This window comes from Triticum aestivum, chromosome 3B (assembly GCF_018294505.1).
Source record: "Triticum aestivum cultivar Chinese Spring chromosome 3B, IWGSC CS RefSeq v2.1, whole genome shotgun sequence".
NCBI lineage: Eukaryota > Viridiplantae > Streptophyta > Magnoliopsida > Poales > Poaceae > Triticum > Triticum aestivum.
Genome location: NC_057801.1, coordinates 651,468,507 through 651,490,372, shown reverse-complemented (window position 1 = coordinate 651,490,372; position 21,866 = coordinate 651,468,507).

The window sequence follows — 21,866 nt, the reverse complement described above, 5'->3', positions numbered from 1 at the left end:
CGTCCAACCTCTCCTACGACCGCCACCCTTCCATCGATTTTCTTTCCATCCTCGAGCGGTTTTCTCTCATATCAGGTTGATCACGTCTGATTCGCTTAACTAATTGCTCCCGTGACTCCCGTTCAGTTTCCTGTTTTTATTCTTTCCAAACCTGCCCTGCCCGATCTTCTACTGCCTCGCTCGATCTGATCTAGAGGAGGGGCTTTTCTTGTGCTGTCGTTGAAGATGTTGGGAGAGAGAATGAACGAGAGCAGAGAGGAGAGCAGCCGTCGTACTGGCCGGTAGAGGCGCGGTCGGTGTGCGAGACGACCGGCGAAGGGACCCTGCGGCCGTGGTGTGCTGGTCGGCTCGCCGAGCGAGCGGTTCGATACGGGCATGACACAGGGAGCCCGCGGAGGTTCTGGAAGTTTGTGCTCAGGCAGGACATGTCTGGTGGCGGCAAGGGTGTCTCCTCCGCCGCTGCCATAACCTATACGCTGACCTGCATCGGCAGCAAGCCTCGGGCCCCGCTCTGCCCCAGGAGCATCGGTTCCTCCCCACCTGTCTCGATCCCACCGCCCCACACCCAGGAGGAGAGGCAGCGACTGACGGGATACGGCGTCGTTGCTGGTGGTGTAAGGAGGACGGCCCAAGCAACACCACGACGGCAGCTCGCCGCTACCGTGGCATGGACTGGCGTCCCGTACTCCAAGATATGGGCAAGCGCCCGTGATCCCCACCCCGCCCCTCCCCTCCCCTAAATTCCTAGACCCCCTCCCGTCTCGATCCCGCCCACGTTCTGATCCACAGGCGCTATTGCAGCACTGGCTGCTTGGCGATGGAGGCTTGGGATCCTGCACCATGAGAGCATATTGGGTGTTGCTATGCTTGATTCCATTGCTGAATTGCTTGTGCTCCCCACGACCGCGGGAGTGGGTAGCGGGTGAGTTGGAGTTCGATTTTGTTACGAATGTGCGGCCTGTGGTAACAATTAGGGAGAGGTATTTAATCTGCCGGCAAGGATCTGCATTGGGATTTTGAGAATTAAGTGTCACCAATCAATGTATAGTTGTCAATAAATTTCATGATTTGAAGTTTCCCTAAAACTCAAGAACAGGGGTTTATGTATTTTATCAGCCTAAATGAAATAAATCAATTACTTTGCACAACCAAGTCGATATTGTGTTTAATTAGTAATTAGTGAAAAAATACTGCATACATAATTAAGATGTTACATGAGTAGGTTCTGACGTCAAGATGAGGGCATTGGCATATGAACACAATGCTCTGAACATTCTATTGCTTACAAGCTCGTATGTATTGCATGCACCAGGAGGGAAGGAACACCGTGTGTGGAGTTACTGTACGACAGTGCTTTTTTGAAATTCCTGAAAAATTCTTGAAAGTTTTTATCGTGAGTATCATTTATCTTTTACACTCTTGTTTTCCTCACTTATGTCTGTCCAGGAGTATAGTCGATCAATTTGCTTCCTTACATATCTTTACGTAGGAATTTCAATGTTGCTCTAACTCGTTGTGCAGATCATTGATGTCTGCACCATATGCTGGTGGATGGCACAAGAGGTGTTCAAGCGAGTGACTGACATGTAAGCCGTGGCGGCACAACCCTGTTTCGGGGAGAAAAGGACTGAGGCCCTATAGGTAACATCACATCATTGAGCCGCATGAAACAACTTTGTTAAATGCCTCATTGTTATACTGCACACCCTTTTCGTAATACTTAGCCATAACTATAAACAGTCGCGGGATAAATTGTTCTTGTACAAACAAAGGGGTGGCTTTTTTCAATACAGTTTGGAGAAGACCCTTCTGTTAAAGAAGTTTATGATGGTACAGAGCACTCCCGAAACTAGATACCAGCCGCCAGCATGATCTGATTGTCCAGTATATTTTATGCTGCAAAATCTGAAAGCTGCGAATGTAATGTTGAACATCTCATTTCAAAGTATATGTAATGATTTTTTTTCTATTTTAACTTTTTTATCTCTTGATAAATGTCGCGGTTGTTAATTTAACTTTGGGATAAGAATATGATTTTCTGTCTCATTTGGTACATAGAAGCTTGAGCCTTTTCCCTTTTGTGTTCTCATCCATTATTATCTTGCATAAATTTATGATCATTGTTTTTCTCTGGCTAAGCTATTTTGTACAGTTTCATGCTTTACCAGTAATCACTACTATTCTTCTCATGCAGATACGCGGTGAAATAAATTATATTCCATGGTCACTGAATTCGATAATTATACTGGTTTCATTTTTTGACTCAAACATGTAGGGGTTCAAGAATGATTTTTTCTTGATTAATTAGTACATATATTTTTGAAAGCATTAGACTTTTTGACTGTTAGAAATTAGATATGAAGGAACATTTATGGATAGTTCAAATGTCTTTTGATTGTAAGAGTAAACTATATACCATGATATATCTTTATTTAAACAAATACATGCATTGGGTTTGTATGATCCTGTAACAAAAGGAGAACTATTTGCATGCAGTTTTGGTTGAGTTGATTCTTGATAGTATCACCTCAATATCTATGCATAAATGAGGTTTTCCGGTGCAACACACAGGCACTCACCTAGTTTTAGTAAATATTCCAACTTAGATAAGGTATTCAGATGCTTCTCTCCTGCCGCCGGTGGAGTTCATCCTCCTGCTTTTCCCCTGCTTCTGTTGTTGTTGCTCCTCTGCCCGTGCTGCTGCTGCTCTTCTCCACCGGTGCTGCCGCTCTGCCCGTTCTGCTGCTGCTCTGTCCGTGGCCGTGACCGTGCTACTGTTCCTCTACCCTGATCCATGTGGTGCCGCACAGAGAGGCAAATTTGACAATTTTGACCTTGGGATAAAATCAATTCACAGAATGAACTGCCCGTGAAACTATTTCACGTCCCTGACCTTTTTGTGTAGCGCCCACCACGCAGGCGCCACACCCTACGGTGCAACGCCTAGCACGGGGGCGTTGCACGCCAGTCCACCGTGGCAGCCCTGGGCCCCGCACCCAGCAGTGCAACGCCTCGGAGCTAGGCGCCACACATGTAATGTGAAGCGCCTAGCCATCGGGCGCTGCACTGTGACTTAGATCCAGCCGCGGCGGCCCTCTCCTTCCCCACCCACCCCATTGCAGCGGTTACAGAAGAACAGAAGAAGCCGCGGCGGAGGCCCTCTCCACTCCCCCTCTCAATCCCCTCTCCCAAATCCTTCAGATCTGATGATTTGGTCCGTGGATTTCGTCACCAATCCATCCTAGAAGGTACTCTCCTCCGATCCCCTTCTTTCTATCCATAGAAAATATACTATTTTGAAGATTTGGGGAACCTTTGTTTGATTTGATTAGATTAGAATCTTGCATGTATTATAATCTTGCATGTATTAGAACTCATGTTTGTTTGATTTGGGGAACCCTAGTTTAGTTTATTTTTTCGAAAAAATATGGTTGGATACATAGGTTGACATGTTATTTATACGGAAAAGTTTATTTGTATGAAGTAGGCCTAGTTTAGTTTATGTGTGTTGAACTTATATTTGTTTTGACAAGAATGCTTTGGATACATATGCTTTGAATTTTGCATCTAGTAGGCGTACTTTAGTTTATCTGTATTCAAAAGATAATTGTGTTGACAAGAAAGTTTTTTTTTTCAAATTATTAGGATGGTTTGGCTTCTCGATGATCATTGGGACAAACAACACCGGTCGTACGCTATGTCGGTGGAGCAACGGGTAACAATGAAAGTTGTCGGTGTTATGAATTTCATGTTTATTTCAAACACAAATGCCCCATATATAATGATTTGTTTGTTTGTTTGTAGGAGCTTGTACCTTTGAAGCTTCGGTCTCACGGGGTCACCCTTGGGTGGATGCGCTATGATGAGCGCTACACACCGTATGTAAGGGAGACAGGACTTCTCCCTTTCATTCAGTTGGTCAGCCGGCTGACGCCACCCAACAATGCTGCAACACTCACCGCGCTTATTGATCATTGGAGGCCGGAGACACACACTTTCCATCTTCGGACCGGGGAGATGACCGTGACGCTCCAGGATATGGCTATGATCACCGGTCTTCCTATCGATGGGAACCCTTTATGTATGAACACCGATTCTGATGGGTGGCGCGCAAATGCATGCCCTTATCGGTATGGTTCCTCCGGAGCCTCGGGAGCCAGAAGTAGAAGACAAGAAGAAGGAAAGAGTCGCAACCAATGCTCCTTTCACGTGGATTACATCGAACTTTGGTACTTGCCCTGAGGATGCTAATGAGGACACGGTGAAGACATATGCTCGTGTCTACATGTGGTACGTGATATTCAAGACTATGTTTGCTGATGGCACATGCAAGAATGCTCCATGAATGTGGCTGAAGGCGTTGACCGTCTTCGATAGCAAATGGAGTTGGGGTTCGGCAACACTGGCTTACTTGTATCGACAAGTATGAAGTTGTTTCTTTTTCACTTCATTGCTACATTATCAATGCGATCTTGCTGTTAATTCAACCATGTTCTCTTTTATGTGCAGCTAGATGAAGCCTGTTGTAGGCCATCTGGAGGTATTGGTGGTTGTATGCTCGCGCTTTCCATATGGAGCTGGGAGCGTTTGCCAGTTGGACGACCGAAGACCGTGAAGTACGAGGATTGGGACGACAAAAACGACCCACTATGGCTCCCCGCTTGGGCTCACAAGTGGGATGTGTTAAATGAGACGACAGATGATCCGTCGGTCATGTACAAGTTGTACAAGAGCGAGCTGGACGTGATCACGCCTGAGCAGGTGAATCAACATTGCATAAGTGATTATCATGCTTCTATCGTAACTTGATATCAATTTTGCATTCTATCCCATTTTGCAGGTGGAATGGGAGCCGTATGGAAAAGGAGAGAGTTTTGGTAACCCTATAGAGTTCAGGCTGAATCCGATGTGCACTAGGGATAGGGATCTCTGGCATATGCGGTGCCCACTCATATGCAACTGGGCGGTTGAGCTTCACCTGCCACATCGGGTGTTCCGCCAGTTTGGTTTGTTCCAGTCATTTCCGCGGGTAAGATATAATTAACCTTGAGCACTTAGCGGCTTCTCGGCGGTTTCAATGGTGGTAATATTCTGTTTCTAACTTGCAGGTTGGATAGGAAAAAGCAGCGGAAGATCAAGGATTGGGCCATGCATCACAGGGAGTATGTCATACAGTTCGCGCTTAGTGTGGAGCAAGCTAGGGCTGGAAAACGAGCCCAGCTTCGTGAGCACTGCCCGATCACGTTCAACAACTATCTCACATGGTTTCTTGGAAGTACCCGTGTGGAGGTATGCAAGCCGGCGTATGCTGATGAGATCTTGCAAGATCCGACTGTTTTTGATGAGCTAGCCCAGCACCAGTACAACGCATTAGTCAGGAAAGGCAACTCAGTGATCCCTTCAGCTCCAATGATGAAGTCAGTGATCCCTTCAGCACCGGTATTGAATGTGCCTATTGAGAAAGTCTTGACCCCCGGGATCTAGTTTTTTGTGTGCGAGCAATTTGTGGTACAAAGTGGCGAACCGCTTGTCGGAGAAAGCGAGACAACAATCTTGAAGATCATTGGCCAACTCCTTAAGGCCACATGCCCTATAGAAGTTCGAACAAAAGTGCCTCATGCACCATCGATGGTGCAACAGAGCATGCCCGGGAATGTCAATGTCCACTGCATTAAGAATTCCTGGATGCTGATCCGATATGACACAAATTTCCCTTTGAGCGGGTAACACCTTCGTCCTCAAAAGACACAAAAACCACTCCCAGTTGTCATTGTTCTCCACCTCAACCAAAGCAAATGCCAATGGCAACACCCGGTTATTGGCATCACTTGCTATTGCAACAACAAGGTGCCCTTGTATTGTCCGGTCAAGAACGTGCCATTAATGGCAATGACCGGCCTACAGTGTTCGAAAGCCCTCACGCATTGCTCGAATGCCCAAAATGCACGGCCAAATACTCAGACTTTCCTTCCTTCATGAACCGTTGTTTGGTGCCCATGAGGCTCGACCACATGAACCATGCCCGGGTTTGTCGCGACCATGGCTAAAAACAACCTAGGGATTCGGTTGTATGCTTCCTCCCAAGTACCATACAACATCTTAAATGCGGCTTGCTTCGCCTTCCATGCCTTGCCGTACTTCACCTTGTAATGAAAGATGGCTTTCATAAGGTCAATGACATGTTGGACGCTCATTGTTGGAAGTGTGGATATTGAGTTGGAGAGCCTGTAAGCGATGAACTCGAACGTGTGTTGTCTGTGGTCTTGTGACACAATCTTGCCATCCACCCTTTTGCTTCGGTACATGTGAGTTGGCACACAACTCACTACGTGCCAAGTGGGACCTCCTTTCCATGGTCTTGCATGCACAATCCACGGACATATTTCATCTTCACATCCACATGCAACCGTGTAGCGCACATTGACATCCGAGTGCACCACCTTGTGTGGACGATAATGCGTAACCGAGTAGTTGTCGAGCCACATCTTCAATTCCAAGAAGGTTTCAAACTTAGACCCTTTTGCAATCCGGTTCTTGTCATCTCCCAAATCACGGTGAGAGCTTGGCCTAACCCCAACAAATATACATTGGCCACCATCTACCATGGCTTCATCCGCAAGACTAACATCCTTGAACAATGTAGTCTGACGATCCCGACCGAATACCTTCTCGAAAGCTTCGGCCTCCTTCACCGTGAACCCTCTCCGCATCAACTTGTTCATCGGGACCATCGTCATCTGAGTCTGATGCATATGCACGGGAAAAGGGATGGAATGGTCCATTGTCTCTTGCAAATGATATTTGTCGAGATCACCCACATTGTTGTCATGGAGATCAACTTCATTGTCATCGTCCACATACTCACCATTCTCCTCTTGCAAAGCTTTCATCTTGATTGCTTGTAAACGGGCTCAATGTTGGCCTCACTTCTTGGGTCAAAAGAGGTTCAACAATTTCATCTCGCTTCAAGGGTGGGGGGCTACTAGCAACCAAAGGGGAGGGGTTCCGGTGCAAGTCCAAATGCAACCTTGAATCAACCTTCTTCGTTAAAAATAACTCAAGAGCCTTGTCTAGTGGTTCGGCCACCGTTTCCTTGTATGCAACCCAACGTTGCTCCGAGTTGACACGCATTGTCTTCCAACGGATGTGCATTCCAAAACCTACATTATGCCTTCCCTCCAACTCAACGATATCACTAGGGTCCAGCCAATTCAAATATTTCCTCACTTGTTGCAACAACTCCGCATAGCTAGGACTACTATCAAACACCATGTCAAGCTCATCCGGGTCCAGTTCAATATTGCCTTTCAAGAAGGCGTCTTTGTCCCCATGATGAACAAACACACATGTTCCCATCCCTATAAGCATTCAAACAACACAATGTAACATTGCTTCCATGAGTACTAATCCAAGGATTAACAAGGAATACAAACCCTAAAATATATATCAAACAACAACCCTAACCCTAACCCTAACCATAAACCTAGCCCTAAACCTAACCCTAGCATCAACATAAGAAAACCCATAAGAATAACCCTAACATACTAACAAAGCCTAATCATAGGAAATTGGCAAACAAACATCTCACATCTCCATGCAAATATCTAGATCCAAACAAAACTAGGGTTTCCCCAAACTAGCAACAAATGAGCAAAATGCTAACATTACTTGGATCAAAACAAGGGGATCGGAGAAGATTACCTTGAGGGAGGGTTTGACTTCGAAATCCACGGACAAATTCGCCAAATTTGCATGATTTGGGAAAGGATTTGAGAGGGGGAGAGAGTGGGAGAGGGGGCAAAGCTTGGGTGTGTGGGGTGAGGGGAGTGGGGGAGGGGGAAGGGGGGCCAGCCGAGTGGTTGGATAAGTCACAGTGCAGCGCCCGAGCGCCAGGCGCTGCACTTTAAATGTGTGGCGCCTAGCTCTTAGGCGCTGCACTGCTGGGTGCGGGCCCAGGGGCTGCCACGGTGGACAGGTGTGCAACGCCCCAGAGGTAGGCGCTGCACAGTAGGGTGTGGCGCCTTCGTGGCGGGCGCTACACAAAAAGGTCAGGGACGTGAAATAGTTTCACGGGCAGTTCACTCTGTGAATTGATTTCGTCCTGAGGTCAAAATTGTCAAATTTGCTGCACAGAGATCCTGTGGACTTGCTGCTCCTCTGCTCCTTGTGTTGCTCGTGTTCCCGGGAAGAAGGTAACTCTGTGTTGCTTGTTCCATGTCTGAAATTCCTTCTGAACTGGTAATTCTATATATGCTCTCTGTAAAAAAACTTGCAGGGTAGTCTATCAGCAGAAGAAGCCTTAGTGAAAGGATCGGTATGGTTAACTAGGGGGGGGGTGAATAGGCAACTACCAATTTTTAGGATTTCTTAAACAAATTAATAATAGCAACAAATAGGTCATGTAGATATGCAATTAGGTGAACAACCTACATGCTGCTAGCGCAACAAGCAACACAAGCAAGTAAGGAAAACAATACAACAAAAGCTAGCACAAAGTAAAGGTAGAAATAACCACAAGTTGAGCCGGTGAAGACGAGAATGTGTCACTGAAGTTCTTACTCTTTGAGGGGAAGTACTTCTCGGTTGGAGCTGTGTGGAGGCACAATGCTCCCCAAGAAGCCACTAGGGCCACCGTATTCTCCTCACGCCCTTGCACAATGCAAGATGCCGTGATTCCACTAGTGGTGCCCTTGAAGGCGGTGACCGGACCTTTACAAACAAGGTTGGGGCAATCTCCACAACAAGCTTGGAGGCTCCCAACAACACCACAGAGCTTCACCACAATGGAATGTAGCTCCGGGGTGACCCCAACCGTCTAGGGTGCTCAAACACCCCAGAGTAACAAGATCCGCAAGGGATTAGTGGGGGAAATCAAATTTCTCTTGGTGGAAGTGTATATCAGGGCCTTCTCAACCAATCCCTAAAAATCAACAAGTTTGATTGGCTAGGGAGAGAGATCGGGCGAAAAAGAGTTTTGGAGCAACAGGGGAGTTTGGGAATGGAAGAGGTGAGTCTTCTTGGAGAAGAAGACCTTACATAGTGGGGAATCAAATCCAACTGTTATCCCACAAATCAGCCCACAGAGAGCGGTACTGCCGCTCACTAGAGCGGTACTACCGCTTGAGGCAGTGGTGCTACCGCTTACCCCAATGGTAGTACCGCTGGGGCTACGCACACACAGAGAGAAGAGAAGGGGCAGGAGAGAGAGCCCCTGAGCGGCACTAGAAGCGGTGGTAGGGTGGTACTACCACCCCTACTGTCGCCCAACCAGACACGAGAGGCGGCGCTCTCGAATCGAGGCAGCACTAGCACGACACGGGAGGCGGTACTGCCTCTCGGAACCGCGGTACTACCGCGTGTTCTCAGTCTTGCCCACTTCCAAGATAGCCGAGGATCCTTCAATGTTGCGGGAAAGAATAGGGGTGTAAAGGGGACGTGTACGTGTTGATTCCACCCTAACCTTTCCGATACGGACCCCCTCTTGATAGTACAGTATCTCCTATGACTCAAGTACACCAAAACTGAAACGAAAGAGAGCTATACCGTCTTCACTTTAAACACCGAGGGGTAGAAATCGTCTCGTGCCATATAGATGAATATTTGAAATGCTCAATGCACACGACTAGTCCGCAAATGCATTGTCATTAATCACCAAAACTATTAAGGAAGAAGTATGCCCTTACACTTAGTGTAGAAGACTAGCACTAGTAGAAAACGGGTCATCAATCCCGGTTCCAGAGGCCCTTTACGTTCGAATTGCTGATATGGTGCGATAATGATTGAACTTAGCATTTCACTCATGTCCGACCACTCCTTAGCCTCTTTACGTCTCGAGTCCAACACAATTACTAGTCCCTTTTCAAGATCAATGGGTAGCAGAATAAAGTGGAACCTGCGCAAGCATAACTCATCAATTACACTTAATTAACCTCGAGTAAGTGAAACCAAATATGCATGCACAAGACAGTAACACTCACTTTAAGTTGTAAGGAAGGACTATTTCCCTTTTGTTTTGATGTTGAAGGAACGCTTTTTTAGCAAGTTAGCCTCAGTATCTTTGGCCCTCTTTTGTATCGCCCATTCATTTACAGTATTTGGGCTAGTGAACCCAATGTCATAGATTTGTCGTCCTCTTTTGCATTCGACGATCTTCAATCTACATAATATAGTGAGGATAATTATATATACATGCAATGAACGAGCTGAGCTAGAGACTTAATTTCAGAAATAGTACTTACAGACATTAGCAAGTCACAAGAGTTTTATCCACGACGTCTTGATTGAATAACTGAAATAATTCCACAAATTCAACGTACATCAGCTCGACTCCAATGAAGTTGTGCTCATCTTTAATTCCCAGCAAAAGACTGTCGGTCCCATCCTTGCTGCAGGTATCCAAGTACCAGTTATGCAATTTTCGCATCATCGCTGGTAGATGCGGGAGCTGATCAGGTTTGGCGAGAGGCTTCCCATGCTCATATTTGAAGGGCGCTACTACCTTAGTAATTTCAAACTGTACATCATCACCCATGTACTCACCAAGAGTGGTACCGAGCGCTAGCCCCGGATGATTAGCGATAATGATTGGGGGCACGATTGCTTCTCCTGTTCGCCGAGCTGGGGAATTGTCTTCCCGCTTTGTCTTGCAGCACTGCTAGTACTTCTTGACCGCCGCACTTCATCATATGACTTTTCAATACAACGGTCATAGTGTGATTGCGGCGGAGGCGGTGGTGGTTGCCTAAGGGCATCAAGAGAGCGCTTCACTTTCACATGATCTATTATTTGCTTTGGAGGTGGAGGTTTCCATTCAAAATGGGCCTACACTTTGGCATCCACGATGTCCTTGTTTTCCGCATCAATCCTCTCATATGGTAACTTTTGAGGAGCCTTGAGGCATGGACCAGCTCTGAATTTCTTCCCGCCTTTTGTACTGCTAGCCACCATAGCGGTGGCGGCGGTGGCTCTCTTCCGCCGTTGTTGAGGCGGCGCAGTCCGCTGAGGCGCCAGAGGAGGTAGAGTCTGCTGACGCGTCGGAGGAGGCGGAGTCCACTGACGTGCCGGAGACAGCTGAGGCAGAAGAGGACTCTACTGACGGGCCTCCTCTGCCGGAGACGGTTGAGGCGACGGAGACAGCTCATGCACCGGAGACGACTCAGGCAGCTGAGACGGCTAAGCCGAACTTTGAGGAGTCTGCTGAGGGGCCTCATCCGACTGAGTGTGCTGAGGCGGCGTCCAGTTTGGAAGCTTGATGTTCTCCTTTCTCCATAGGCAGATACTCCTTAAGGCATTTTCCGGAAGATTCTCCCCTTCACCCGCAGGTTAGTCAAGCTCCAACCCCTCAAATCCCTCAACTATTTCATCCACCACGACAATAGCAAAGCCATGTGGAATTAGATGGCAATGGAAAGTTCCCTCAGCTCGAGGAGGTAAGACAGAGCCGGCCGCCACCTTCAAGGTCAGGTTATGGCATTTCGCCATTAGCACACAATATTCATTCTCCGTGATACTATCCACGGGTAGCGAGGAGCCGTGATATTAGGCTGAACCAGCTCCGTGGAAGCCACACTGCTTCTCCGCTGAGATGGTGGGGTAGCTTCGGGGGCAGTGTCAAATGAAGGATCTTCGTGCCACTGAGATGGTTGGCCGGTAACTCGCTGGCTCTCAAGTTCCTCTAGTTTCGCTAATCTTTCATTGATCTTCTGCATTTCGCTTGCTTCCTCTTTCTTCTTTCTCTGTCGGCTTCTATAACGACTTCTATAACCACCGATGTCGAGAAACCATGCACCCATGGAATGGAGCCTGATGTGCCTCGTGTTCGTCCAAGGTGTTTAGGATTCCCGAGGGCCTTGGACAACTTGTCCTTCTCTCTCTCGAGAACGAACCTCCCTTCCAGCGCTTCCTGGATTGCTTCCTAAAGCTTTTTCACGGGTGTTTCAAGTTGAGCTTTCGTCCAAACACACTTCCCTGATTCTGGTTTCAAAGTTCCCCCAACCCCGAAGAACCAAGTCCTTGCCCGATCTGGCCAGTGCAATGTTGCAGGTTCGACCCCTTTAGCAAGCAGGTCTTGCGCAACTTTGTCCCACGTAGGCCGGGCTTTCCTGTAGCCACCTGGCCTCGTAACATGGTGATACTTCTTCTTTGCAGCATTTTCCTTATTTATCAGTGACCTTTGCTGACCCTTCTCCGATTTCTTGTAGGCCACAAATGTGGGCCAGTGATCTTTTATCTTCTCATATTGACCGGTGAATTCTGGAGCCTTGTCTTTGTCGACAAACTTTTTCTTCAAATCTTTCTTCCAGTTCTTGAATAGTTCTGCCATCTTCTTAAGAGCAAACGCATTGATCTTCGGGCGAATAACTGGCTTATTCGGATCCTCCTCTGGCGGTAGGCTGAAATTTGTCATCAGCGAGTTCCAAAGATCATCTTTCTGTCTATCCTGGACATAAGAAACTTCAGGGTCCTTCTTCTTATTCCATTCTTGGATGCTGATCGGGACGCTGTCCCTAACAATAACTCCGCACTGACGTATACATTTCTTCTTGGTCCGGTCTGGAGCAATCGGCTGGCCTTCTCGAGAGACTTCTTTGATCGTGAACCTTTCATCCTAGCCCAACCTTTTCTTCGGGCCTCGTCTCCTTACCGAAGTTTGGCTCGATCCAGAGGGCTATAAAAGAAGAAAGAAGCATCAATATATGTACATAAAAAAACAATTAATGCATCTAGCCAGCACACACACACACACACACACACACACCTCGCCGGACTTTGCTACAGTTAAGGCTCCTTCCTCCGTTGGATCACGGGAGCCGTCATGATCTCCTTCCTCCTCCATTGGATCATCGGTGAAGTTGAGAAACGACAAGGTGATATCACCTCCGTCACGGATTATATCCCCCAATAACTCTTCTTTTTCTAAGTCTCTGTCCATAGTTTCTGCAAACATTATAACATGGCAATATACAACCATGAGAGATGGATTAGTGGCAAACATAGACTTAATCACAACAAGGAATCATATGCATATATATGAGCAGTGGATAAGTGGAAAACATCATGCAAAGTTCCCAAGTTTTATAACAGTCAATTTTAGATGATCGTCGATCGAGGACACCTCCCCCCTCATGTCTGATGAGCCGTCCTATCTTTCGAGAGAGGATACTTTGCGGACCGCCTCTCTCATGGTCGTCGAAGATACTTGCGGACCCCCCTCATGTTGAAGTTATCGGGGATATGTTGAATTCCCGAGAGAGTTAGGGGTGTTCTAACGCGGCACTACACGATATAGGTGAAGGGGGATAACATGCGGGAATGTTTTCCCAAAGTCTGCATTTTCGGACAGATGAACCGGAGGGGGGCGGTTCCAAGTTCTCTATGCTAGCTGCTTGTGCCGGACGAACGGAGAGCATATTCGTATTCGTCATATTTTTTTGATCGATTTTCATATATAAATTATTTTCATCGGAGTTACAATTAATTTTCTGCTATTTTGCTAGATTTTCATATATAAGTGTTTTACATGGACAAAAAAATTCTAACTTTGTTACAAACATATGAACATATGAACATTTTCTATATACATACATCAATCCATCCATACACATGAACATAAAAAAATTCTAACTTTGTTACAAACATATGAACATATGAACATTTTCCATATACACACATCAATCCATCCATCCATACATATTATACATATGAACATTTTCTATATACATCAATCTCCATCCATACATATATACATATGAACATATAGGAAAATGTTATGAAAAAATGCAGAGGCGGCGGCGGCACAGGGCAGGGCAGCCGCGGCAGCGCGGGGCAGGGGCGGCGACAGCGCAGGGGAAGGGGGCGTGGAGCTCACTGGGGGTGGCGTCGGGGCAGTGAGTGGTGGTGTTAGGGCAGGCTCAGTGGCGTCGGGGCAGGACTCGGCGGCGTCGGGGTAGGGCTCAGTGATGTCTGCTAGACTACGTCGGTATTTCCCCAAAGAGGAAGGGATGATGCAACACATCGGCGGTAGGTATTTCCCTCAGTGATGAGACCAAGGTTATCGAACCAGTAGGAGAACCAAGCAACACTACGTAAACATCACCTGCACACAAATAACAAATATTCGCAACCCGACATGCAGGGGCAGAGCCAGGATTTCACCATGGGGGGGGGGGGGCGAAGAACACATTGAAGCACACAGGAGACATACCACAAAAATATTTCAAGTCTTGAATATTGTAGTGATATCAAACATGTAACAGTATAAGCTTTACAATAAAAATACTACATTTCTACTAGTTTGAATGCAGATCTACGCCCCCCAGCGGGTCGATCAAACAAATCAATAATCTCGTCAACATTGAACTTTGCAGCTATTTCCTTCCCAATGTATACAACCATGTAAGGTCAAAGAAAATCGTCACCCATTTTACTTCGGAGACGCGTCTTGATAATCTTCATTGCTGAAAAAGCTCTCTCCGCAGTTGCAATTGACACTGGGAGAGTGATGACCAAGCGCAATAATCTATCAACCATTGGATACACAGAGGCTTTACCTGTTATATGCAATGCAATGGTCAAATCAGCCAGTGATGACGAAGAATTCAGCTCTGGATGGTTGCAAACATCTAGCTGATAGTGTGGAAGTTGTGACTCCAGGCGAGCCTGCTCTTGACTAGAAAAATCCGCTGGATAGAATTTGTCCACAAGCCTGCAAATCTTTGATATGTCAAATGAGTCATGCCTTGGATCATAGGATGCACAGTGTGTCATTAGCTCTGTAGTCTGAACACTAAAACGGTCATTTAGCTCAACCAGTTGTTGATCTATCGCCACATTGAACACATCTGCTTTGTAGTGGTGAAGCACCGTGATGTTATTATGTTTATTCTGAGACTTAGTCACATCAACATACCTGTAAATTACAAATACAGTATATGTGTTAGAGTAAAGCATATGTGATTAATATTATTCTATTATATAGTAGAGGAAAGGGACATACTTGCGACTCATATCGGGGATCTCAACTTCATGCTTCACACAAAAGGTCTTAACCTCCTCTATGAGAGGTTCCCATCCTTCCTCTCTTAGTTCAGCGAGGAGCACCTTAGTGTTAGAGAGTGTATCTAATGCATTCAAAATGTCCATAGATTTCTTCTGGAGTGTTTGGCACAAGACATCTGTGATTTTCATAATCCTCTCCATGAGGTGCAAAATGAACACAAAATCAAAAGAAACAATTTTTCTTAGGGCGCCTCCAGCATCTCCATGGAAATATTGTGTCACCGAACGATCATTCGCTATACTTCGTAGGACTATAATTGTGGCACCAAACATCTTCCTCAAGCTCCAAATTGACTTGAAGTGTGAACTCCATCTAATGTTTGCTGGTCTCTGTAAAGAACCTATCTGGTTTGCCCCTTTTCCCATATCAAGATCCCCTAGTTCAATTTCATGGGCAATTTTGGTGGCTTGATTTGCTAGTAACTCATCATTGCATTTAGGTGAAGCACTAACAACATTTATGACAAAATTGGCATGTTGAAAAAAATTATGCACTTCATGCACCTCTCGTGATGCTACAATAAGGGCTAACTGAAGCTGATGCGCCATACAATGAATGTAATATGCATAAGGGCACGCCTTCAGAATTAAAGCCTTCAATCCGTTCCACTCCCCTGGCATATTACTGGCCCCGTCATAGGCCTGACCTTTGATATCTTCCACATTTAAATTGTTACTTGCTAGAACAGTGCAAATTGTCTCCTTGAGAGTCAATGCAAGAGTGTCATTCACATGAATGACATCAACAAAACGCTCCTGTATGAACCCTTCAGTGTCAGGAAACCGAAGGACCAACGCCATTTGTTCTTTCTTGGGTTCATCGCGAGCTTCGTCAACCATTATACAAAATTTGCTATCACCAATTTCTTCTCTAATTGTTCTTTACCTTTCAAGAAAGTATAGCAAGAATTTCCTCTTGAACCTGATGAGATGTGTACTTTGCGTTTCCAGGTGCATTTTCCAAGGCAACATCTTTCACCTCCTTGTTATAAGAAGCTAAAAGTTTTACCAGTTCTAGGAAATTACCCCGGTTAATGGATCCCGGAGATTCATCATGCCCTCTAAAAGCACAAGCCTAGAATGTTAACCACCTGCATCATATCATATAATTGTTTTATTAGGATACTACAAGATACAATATTTTAATTATCGTAACAGAAGATGGAAGAAAAATATTGCTTACTGGATGGAATCAATTGTAACTTTGAGCCTTAGCCTTGCATCTAAAATTGTTTTTGCGGATGCTTTCCCATACAGCTTATCAATATGAGTCATGCCGTTTTTAAAATTATCATAACAACGAACTGAGAAGTTATGGGCTGAACCAGCATCTTTACCCATATGAGTTAAAAAAGCACACTCTTTCCCATTATTCACCTTCTTCCACCTATCAAAGCCCAAAACAGTAAATGTTTCTGAGCCGCACTTCCCAATCGGCTTTCTTGAGAAGAGGAAACAATGGAAGCAATATGCGCGCTTTGTGTAAGGTGAAAACTCGAGCCATTCAAAATCCTTGAACCAATTGTACTGGAAACGCCGACGATGTTTCGGTGGATCATCATTATATGGATACTCTCTCATGTATGGCATGTATCGGCCTTCAGAAATATAGAATTGGCGTGCTTCATTTTGCTTATCAAAAGGGAGTTCCCAAATCTGTTTGCGCTTTCCAGGGTCTCGCTTGAATGGTGTGCTTCTGATTCTTTGTTGTTCTAGAACTTCTACTTCTACAGATGCCTCAATATTTTTCTCAGGGGGTGGCATAGCAACTGAACTGAGATTGGGGACATTATGATCAGTGGGTTGCTTTGTGACATTGACCTCCACGGTTGGATTTGTATTTTCAACTGTAGAGTTTGAAGCAATTGACTTGAAAAAATTACTTATGGGTGGTGTCTTCCTCTTCCTCATGACCTATGCTATGCAGTTCTTATATAAGTACAAAGCAGATATGTAATCTGGAATTGATGTGACAAGTGCCAAAATATACTAAGTCACTAACCACTAAGTAGTAAGTACTGATAGTTGATCAATTGATTTGTTGAATCAAACTGACGAGTGACAACTACAATACTATGAACCTGTAGTCGGTAGATAATACCTCTTTCTCGGATCACGGGACATGATTAGTTAGGAATTCGGCGTGGGCTTGTGGCGATTCCGTGTGGCTGCCTGTACTTGATTGATGCGCGGTCGGTGGCAGCTTCACGAATCAGCAATCGACGACGGGCGAAACACGACGGCGCGACGCCCGGCGGCTTCGTCAATGAAGCCCTAGCGCCAGCGGCTAGCGGCGCGTCGCGGACGAAAGAGTCCAGGTTTCTAGGAAGCTAGTCGTGTGCGTGTCGTTCATAGTTGATCGATTGAGATGGACTCATGGACAGATGCTGAATGGGTACCAGCGTATACATGCATGGTATGGAAGCTGCAGCCTTGGCCCTTCTTGCGTTTTGGGCTTGACATGAGTTTATCCCATGCACTAATGGCCTGATGGCTGGATAATTATGCCTAAAATATTAGTACTAGTCCCCTTTGAATCCGTTGGGGGGGACCATGGGGGGGGGGGGTCTAGCCCCCGCTCGCCCCCCACTGCCTTCACCTCTACCGACGTGCTAAAGGGGTTGTCAATCCCTTTCGGGTAACGGCGCCAGAAATTGGCGAGTTGACGGGAGAAAGTTGTAAATATTGATAGATCGAACGCCAAATAAAATAAAGTGCAACAAGGTGTTTTTGTATTTTTGGTTTAATAGATCTGAAAATAAAAGCAAAGGAAAATAGATCTCAAAGGCAAATATAATGAAGAAGAGACCCGGGGCCATAGATTTCAGTAGTGGCTTCTCTCGAGAAAAATAGAAAATAGTGGGTAAACAATAACTGTTGGGCAATTGATAGATTTCACTAATGACGATATCCAGGCAATGACAATTATATAGGCATCACATCCAAGATTAGTAGATCGACTCCTGCGTGCATCTACTACTATTACTCCACACATCGATCTCTATCCAGCATGCATCTAGTGTATTAAGTTCATGGAGAAACGGAGTAATGCAATAAGAACGATGACATGATGTAGACAAGATCTATTTATGTAGAGATAGACCCCATCGTTTTATCCTTAATGGCAACGATACATACACATCGATTCCCCTTCTGTCACTGGGATCAAGCACCGTAAGATCGAACCCATCACAAAGCACCTCTTCCCATTGCAAGATAAATAGATCAAGTTGGCCAAACAAAACCCAAATATCAGAGAAGAAATAGGCTATAAGCAATCATGCATATAAGAGATCAAAGAAGACTCAAATAACTTTCATGGATAAAAAGATAGATCTGATCATAAACTCAAAGTTCATCGGATCCCAACAAACACCCGTAGGTCTACAAAGAACTACTCACGCATAATCGGAGAGGCACCAATGTGCATGATGAACGCCTCGCTATGGTGTCTAGATTGGATCTGGTGGTTCTGGACTCTATGGCGGCTAGAATTGATTTTCATCGAATTCCTTAGGGTTTCTGGAATATTGGGGTATTTATAGAGCAAAGAGGCGGTTCAGGGGGCATCTGAGGTGGGCACAACCCACCTGGGCGCATCTGGCCCCCCAGGCGTGCCCTGGTGGGTTGTGCTCCCCTCGGAGAACCCCCCAGGTGCTTCTCCGGTCTACTGGATGTCTTCTGGTCCAAAAAAATCCAAAAAAAGTTTCGCTGTGTTTGGACTCCGTTTGGTATTGATTTCCTGCAATGTAAAAAACATGCAGAAAACAACAACTGACACTTGGCACTATGTCAATAGGTTAGTACAAAAAAACGATATAAAATGACTATAAAATGATTATAAAACATCCAAGAATGATAATATAACAAGATGGAACAATAAAAAATTATAGATACGTTGGAGACATATCAGCATCCCCAAGCTTAATTCCTGCTCGTCCTCGAGTAGGTAAATGATAAAAACAGAATTTTTGATGTAGAATGCTGCCTAACATGTCATCTCATATTGTTTTCTTTATACCATGGACATTTGTACTTTTATATGGTTCAAAGAAATAGTCTAGTTTTGACATGAGACTTAAATATTCAAGCATATCAACAAGCAACCATGACTTTCAAAATATCAATGCTAAAATAAGTTATCCCTAGCCCATCATGCTCAATCATTTATCCATTTGTGAGACACACTCGCATATTAGCTACACCCAATGCTCAAGTATGATCATAGTGCCCCCTAGTTGGTGCTTTATAAGAAAACATGGAGACTCAAATAAAATAAAAAATCGCATAAAGTAAAAGAAAGGCCCTTCGCAGAGGGAAATAGGGATTTGTAGAGGTGCCAGAGCTCAAAACAAAAATTGAGAGATAAAAACATGTTGAGAGGCATACATTTCCCACCAACGAAAACAACTTAGAGCTCCCAACACTTTCCATGCTAGATATATCATAGACGGTTCCCAAACAGAAAATAAAATTTATTCCTTTTTCAACCATACTTTCAGTTTCCATGGCTAGCCGTATCCACGGTTGCCCTCCATACCAACACTTCCCAAGGAATTTATTATTTGACAACATAAAGTAAATTCATTTTTCATTTCGGGACTAGGCATCCCTAATACCTTTGCCTTACTCTCGTGCAATGACAAGTGAATAAACACTCATCGTGAGAATAACATATCTAGCATGGAAAATATTGGCCACCCCTCACCGCCTCGCGAGCGGTACGAGCACACAAAAGAGAAATTTATTTTGAAAATTAGAGATGGCACATACAAATTTGCTTAGAACGACAAAAGAATACCACATATAGGTAGGTATAGTGGACTCATGTGGCACAACTGGTTTAAAGGATTTTGGATGCACAAGTAGTGGTCATACTTAGTGCAAAATGAAGGCTAGCAAAAGATTGAGAAGCGACCAACCAAGAAATGAATAATCTCTTAAGCGAGCATTGAGCATAATTAACACCGAATAATGCACCACAAGTAGGATGTAATTTCATTGCATGACTATTGACTTTTGTGCTGGCATAGGGAATCACAAACCTTAACACCAATATTCTTACTAAAGCATAATTACTCATTGACATGACTCACATATCACATCATCATATCTCAAAACTATTACAAGGAATCAAGTTTATTTTGTCCAATGATCTTCATGAAAGTTTTTATTATATCCTTCTTGGATATCTATCACTTTGGAACTAATTTTCATGTGTTGCTTTTGGTAAGCTCAAACAAATATAAGTGAAGATCATGAGCATAATTTTTCCTTCTCCCAAATTAATTTAAGTGAAGCAAGAGAGAATTTCTTGAAAATTTACTAAAGCACACCGTGCTCAAAAAAGATATAAGTGAAGCACTTGAGCAATTACATAGCTCATAAAAAAATTAAGTGAAGCATAGAGAGCAATTCTAAAAAGTCATGGCATAATTTTGGCTCTCTCAAATGAGTGTGTACAGCAAGGATTCATGACTTAGAACACAAAGCAAAACAAACAAAAACTCAAATCATACAAGACGCTCCAAATAAAACTCATAGTATGTGACGAATAAAAATATAGCTTCGAGTAAAATACCGATGGTCGTTTGAAGAAAGAGGGGATGCCACTCGGAGCATCCCCAAGCTTAGGCTCTTCCTACTCCTTATTCCTTCATCCATCGTAACATCACCCAAAACTTGAAAACTTCAATCACACAAAACTCAACAAAACCTTCGTGAGATCCGTTAGTATAAGAAAGCAAATCGGTACTATAAGTACTGTTGCAACCCATTCATATTTTATTCTTGCATTATACCTACTGTTTTCCAACTTTTCTATGACAAAAATTCTTCAAAGAAAACCATAGAATCATCAAAAACAAGCACACAACGCAAAGAAAAAAGAATGTGTCAAAAATAGAACAATCTGTAGCAATCAGGGAACTTCGAATACTTCTGTAAATCCAGAAATTCTGAAAAATTAGGACAATGTGGGAAATTTGTATATCAATCTTCTGTAAAAAATACAGAGCAAAAGCACGTTTCTGTAATTTAATACAGAGCAAAAGCACGTTTCTGTAATTTATTAAAATTATTTTTCTAAGCGTAAAAGTTTCTGTTTTTCAACAAGATCAAATCAACTATCACCCAAATCATCCCAAAGGCTTTGCTTGGCACAAACACTAATTTGAAACACAAAACACTTCTAATCAGAGGCATAATTGGGAAAACACTCAAGAACAGAAAGAATAAGACAAAAATAAATTTTATTTATTGGGTTGCCTCCCAACAAGCGCTATCATTTTACGCCCCTAGCTAGGCATAAGATTTCAACGATGCTCACACGAAAGATAAGAATTGAAACACAAAGAGAGCATCAAGAAACATATGACAAACACATTTAAGTCTAACATACTTCCTATGCATAGGAATTTTATAAGCAAACAATTATCAAGACAAGAAACATCTAACATATGCAAAGAAGAGGAATAAAACATTGATGGTCTCAAAATAACGAGAGGTAATTTAGTAACATGAACATTTCTACAACCATATTTTCCTCCCTCATAATAATTACATGTAGGATCATAATCAAATTCAACAATATAACTATCACATAAAATTTTCACTTCATGATCCACATGCATGCAAAGTTGACACTCTTCCAAAATAGTGGGATTATCATCAACTAAAGTCATACCTCTCCAAACCCACTTTTAATGAAAATTTCATAAGATTGAACACTCTCCAAATATGTGGGATTATTTTTAGCGAAAGTTGACACCCTTCCAAACCCACTTTTGATACTATTGCAAACATTATTA